Here is a 6,000-nt window from a genome sequence, read left to right on the forward strand (position 1 = left end):
GGTTAAGATCTTGATCTTAAACGTACGGACTTTTCATACTTTTAACGACGTGGCTAATTACTAATATATCAAAGTACAACATGGGCATGTGAAAGAATGAAGAACTGCAAAAAAGAAAAAGAAAATAAAAGTTAAAAACATTAGAAAAACATGAATATCCACGGGGGAAGGACCACAGGGAGCCCGAGCAATTGAATAATGTCCCATTTTACAGGACAGTTGGCGATTTTCTACCATGCAACAATGTGGAACAGGATTCATGAGATCGGGGATCGTATAGGCTTAGAGATCAGCGATTATTTGCAAATGACGGCGACAAAAGAAAACAGAACTTTTTCCCCCTCTTTCGCGCCACCTATCAACAGGAAAAAAGGCGCCAAGTCCGAGAATTAATTTAAAGCTCGTAAACGCGGATCTGAAATCAAACACAACACTCTCCTTGAAACAAACCGCCAGAGTGTCGAGTGCCCGTTCGGCCACTTTTTCTACAACTTTTAATGAGGGTTGCCAACTCTCACTCATGTGGCGTGAGTCTCACGCTTCCACCCTATCTCACGCCTGCGACACCGCAACAGCAACAGAGATGAACAGGCAAACGTACAAGTCTTTCTTTTTGGGGGGGGGTGATTTTCCCCCTTTTTCTCCCCAATTATCCCACTCTTACCCACACCCGGCTTCCCACCGGCAGACACGGCCAATTGTGTCTGTAGAGACGCCCGACCAAGCCGGAGGTAACTGGGGGATTCGATCTGATAATCCCAGTGTTGACAGGCAACGGACTCGACCGCTACGCTACCCAGACGCCCACTACAAGTCTTTCTGGTATAGACATCATGTTCCCTTATTTACATGCGCCAAATGTGCGTGCGCAGATTGTGAGGCAAAAAAGGGCTACGAGTCTTGTGTTTGTAAACGTTACAAGACTCGAGGAGACGGAAAGATCGAGTCGAGTCAATTGCGTTTACTCGCCACACAAAACGACACCGATACAGCACAATCTCTCGTGGCAACCAGCTAACCGCTAGGCTGCTGCAAACATGGCTCCACCCCGGAAACTCTAAGCAGTGCCTACGTCAGCACTCTGAACGTCTGCCTTAAAATAGCAGCAGCCCCTGGTGATTCTACTCTCAACTGTGTATCACCACGATACTGCGTCAGTAGAGCAACTGCCAAACCAAAGTTTGCCTAACCGTCCTCAAGTTTGACAACGATTCCATCGGCTTTCTTGCGTCATGATGTTTGAGGTCACAATGTGACTCCAACCTGTTGAATACAAACAATTCAACCAAACAATTAAACTACGAGGGCTTACCTTTGATTTGATGAAGCAGCACTTGTTTTCCTTCCATAACGGATGGTAAAAGCAGTCTAGGACATGTCCACCGACAAAGTAATAGTATGCTTCTAAAGACTTGCATGCCTTCATTGATTCTTTCTTCTTTTTGGTGTGTCTATGAGGTGTCCAGTCACATCCCTCCAGCCGATGTTTGGCAGCTTAGTGATATCGCTTGTCCGCTGAGCTTCAGCAAGCAGGAACGGATCGGGAAGTTTTTCTTTCAGTGCTTAGCGGAAGTTCCGACTGCTTTCTGTCTTCCTTGCTTAGACATTCAACATATTCTGAGATGTCTACTTTCTCAAATTTCTAACTTTTCTCCGTTTAATTTTTAGGTTTTATACGCTTTCATCTGGGAGTTTCATATTGTTTCTCGGCCCTGTTTTGCCACACGTTCTGCGCACGCATCTTGTTTACAACGCAGCTTTTGTGTCACGTGATAAGGGGTCTATAGTAATGGTCCCAAAGTCTTTCTGGTCTAGTAATGGTCCCAAAGTCTTTTTGGTATAGTAATGGTCCCAAAGTCTTTCTGGTCTAGTAATGGTCCCAACGTATTTCTGGTAATGGTCTCAAAGTCTTTCTGGTATAGTAATGGTCCCAAAGTCTTTCTGGTATAGTAATGGTCCCAAAGTCTTTCTGGTCTAGTAATGGTCCCAACGTATTTCTGGTAATGGTCTCAAAGGCTTTCTGGTATAGTAATGGCCCCAAAGTCTTTCTGGTCTAGAAATGGTCACAAAGTCTTTCTGGTAATGGTCTCAAAGTCTTTATGGTATAGTAATGGTTAAACCAAGCGAATGACTTTGACTCTAGAAGACAGCTGAGTATCCCAAAACTGGGTCTTTTACGTGGGTGTTTCCATGGAGATGCATCTTAAATTACTCTCGCGTGCTTACCTCCGTGTTGAATGAATGCTCTGTAAACAGCTAGCTAGCTTGCGTTAGCCGTCTAACGTTAATTGCGCGGCAGAGAGAAGAATGAAAGCAAGGAATGGAAAGCGCATGCGCGTCAAATCTAACTTCGGCTAAGTTGCCAAAGTTGGCAACGCTGCTTTAAACACTTTTAAAATGCTTTGCACAAACATAAGCCACGTCTCTCTCCGCTTTCTTGATGAGTAAAGAGCACCAAAGGTTTTTCTTTTTTTAATCTTTTGAAACAATACAAAGAAAGAAAAATACAGGCGAGGAACTTAACAGGATGCGATCATCAGAACCGTTCTGTCAGTTACTCCTCGCCTCGCTTGACTCAGAAGAACAATTCTCCCCCGCGGTACGAGCGGGGATCACCCCCTCTTTGATGCAGTCTAAGCACTCCTGAGCCCCCCTTAAGAGCCTAGCTTCCCATGTTTCCTCCTCCTGAACGCAGTCGCTGAAATGGGAAAGAAATGTTTTCCACTTATTCATACCACATCCACCTGATTTCATATTGGGTGGGTCGTTTGTTTGTTTGTTTGTTTGTTTGTTTGTTTGTTTGTTTGTTTGTTTTTCCTGAGGTCTGTAGTGTGGGATGGCTGGGCCTCAGGTCTACAGTGAAAAGTCCCATTAATAAAGAAGAGATTACTTACCCTTGCTGTCAAGGCCCTCTGCCCGCTGAAGGATGGATGCTCTCTCATTAAGTCAGCCCATTGAAAGGTCCTCACAGAACTGTGGGAGTGCCAGCTCAGGTCACTTTATTTGTCTTTCCACTGTCGCGTTCGAGACACGTTTGAGTGTGGTACACAAAGCACCGCAAGCACGTTTTACCTTCTATATACACTATATATACATATTTGTGGATGATTTTTTTATTTTGGTTTTTTAAAACTACATTTGTCTGTGCCTTTCTCCCCCCCCCCTCTCTCTTTCCATCCCGCTACTTATTTCTCTCCCGTTTCCTCTCCATCTCTCCTCTTTACTCCTCGCCTGAGAGCCGGGGGGTTTGTTGTTCACTTTTTGTTGTCTGAGCCATCATTCAAAATGCAAGGCTTTCTTCTGACGGGCAATGAAGCAGGGAAATGAGAAATGACTCGCACGGTTTAGCTCCTCTTCATTTTCACTTGCTTTATTATTATCAAACCCGTGCACACCCACGCGCGTTCGCTCAAACATATAAATTTTGTATACGCGTGCGCACACACACACACGCAGAAACGCGCGCACGCGCGCGCGCTCTTGCAAACGGGCATATATGCACACACACGTACAACTCGCACTCATCTGTCTGCAGACACTTTCACAGGTGATTAGTGAAGTCTCCTTAGTAAAAAGACACTCAAATCTGTAAAGCTGGGGGAGCTTTTTGTCAGTGTCCACACTGCATGACGTACAGCAAGTAGACTCTGACACCGAGGAGAGGAATGGCTCTGCCACGCCGCTAATTAGCTGACATTCATAATTGATTAAAGTCCGAATATAAATAATAAATTGGAAATTGAATTTTATTTGGGATGTTTTTGTCGTTTATACTTACCTGGGGCAACGCTTAGATTGGTTGTAAACATGGCTCTGTAATTGCGCCATAATTTGCCAATCACCTTTAGTCAATCACGTTAAAGGGCAGAGAGAAGGTGGAGTTCTCGCCACAGCCATCCATCCGTTCTGCACGCGGGCTATGCCAGCTTACTTCCCAACGCCGGGCGTGATTTATAGATGGATCGAGGCTGTAGTTTTGGTTCTGAGTCAGTTCTCAAGGCAGCACTTTAAAAATTGGCACAGATTTCATCTCAACTCAGATATTTTACTTGGAAGAAGTTGTGTATATATATATATATATATATATATATATATATATATATATATATATATCTTTGTTGGTCTGTTTCATTGACTCAGATGTCAGTGGCACTGGCTCCAGTGACACACTCTCCTTTTTGATATTTCTGCAGAAGACTAATCTGTGTGTTTGCGTGCGTGCGCGCGCGCGCATGCACGTGTGTGTTTGCATGTGCACACACATTTGCGCCCCCAATTTAATCACCATTCCTAATTGATCACAGAAGCCAAGAGTCACAAGTCTCTCCCTGCATTCAGGGCGCCTGTGAGTCTCCATTGTGTATGCACATATTGTGAGGAGTGTGGTCTCCGAGACAGAAAAAAGCCACCGAGTCACTCCTCAGAAGTAGCACATCATTAATAACGGAGGGACCTTTGAAGATCCTGCATAAATGTCTAATTAGGTTTGGTAACCTTTAGGAAACTCAAGTGGATGAATACTAAACAGGCGCGGAGATCTTGTACTGCATGGCAAACTAAGCACTCAACATGTGGGAGAGTGCGCTGACATTGAGGAGGTTTGTTCCCCTGCATGAAAGGCCACGCAATTTAAGCCACATTACGAGCACGTCTGAACTCATCGGCCAATTTTGGGGCCATTTCATTGTCGTTAGCCATCCTTCATAAGCGCGTCGTCGTTGCGGAGGAGACCTTTTTCCTCCTCCTCCTCCTCCTCCTCCTCCTCCTCCTCCTCATGCTCTGTGGCCTGGTCGGACACCCCGGCGTGTTCACACAGCGAGGGTGCACCATGCTCACGCGCGGCTTCACGTCACGCTGCGTTCATATCGCATCGCAGCCACGCTTCCTGCTGAAGGGAAACGTCCAGTGTGTGTACATTGCGGTAAGTCACTGTGTAAGCATTGTGTTAGCACAAGCGGTTTCGATGTTGACAAGAATTCAATATATAATGAACAATATAAATTACCTTTCCGTCGTTTAATGCGCGGGCTGATTTGGTTTAATATTTGTCTCTGCTCCATAGTTCAACAAGAGGCTGGTACCCCCAGGCTGATCTGAGCTTCTGATGACACAGACCAAGCTCTGTGCACAGGCCGTTCATACAAGCTAATACTCCGTTTAATTGGGCGTCTGGGTGGTGTGGCGGTCTATCCCGTTGCCTACCAACACCAGTTCGAACCCCCGTTACCTCCGGCTTGGTCGGGCGTCCCTACAGACACATTTGGCCGTGTCTGTGGGTGGGGAAGCCGGATGTGGGTACGTGTACTGGTCGCTGCACTAGCGCCTCCTCTGGTCGGTCGGGGCGCCTGTTCGGGGGGGAGGGGGGACTGAGGGGAATAGCGTGATCCTCCCACGCGCTAGGTCCCCCACTCCTCACTGTCAGGTGAAAATAAGTGGCTGGCGACTCCACGTGTATGGGAGGAGTTATGTGGTAGTCTGCAACCCTCCCCGGATCAGCAGAGGGGGTGGAGCGGCAACCAGGACTGCTCGGAAGAGTGGGGTAATTGGCCAAGTACAAGTGGGGAGAAAAAAGGGGGGGCTCGGTTTAATTCTGCTTTGTTTCAGAAAGCAGGTACAATCTACACAGGGCATGTTTTCAAAGTGCAGAAATACGTCTGTTGTAGCACGTGTCTTCTGGCCTGTCCTTTTCTTTCTTTCTTCAGTCTCATCATGCAGATGCTGAACTCGGGTTTCTTGGAATGAAGGATGTGATATAACGGATTGTATCAAGTTAAGTAGGGGGGCTGATTCTAAGTAAATATCACACAAACATGACAGTCTGCTGTTGGACCCCACCTCCCAGTAACATCCTCCCAGTAACATCCTCCCAATCTCATCCTCTCAGTAACATCCTCCCAGCAACATCCTCTCAGTAACATCCTCCCAATCTCATCCTCTTAGTAACATCCTCCCAGCAACATCCTCTCAGTAACATCCTCTCAGTAACATCCTCTCATTAAC

The sequence above is a fragment of the Lampris incognitus genome, chromosome 19, assembly GCF_029633865.1.
Source record: "Lampris incognitus isolate fLamInc1 chromosome 19, fLamInc1.hap2, whole genome shotgun sequence".
Lineage (NCBI taxonomy): Eukaryota > Metazoa > Chordata > Actinopteri > Lampriformes > Lampridae > Lampris > Lampris incognitus.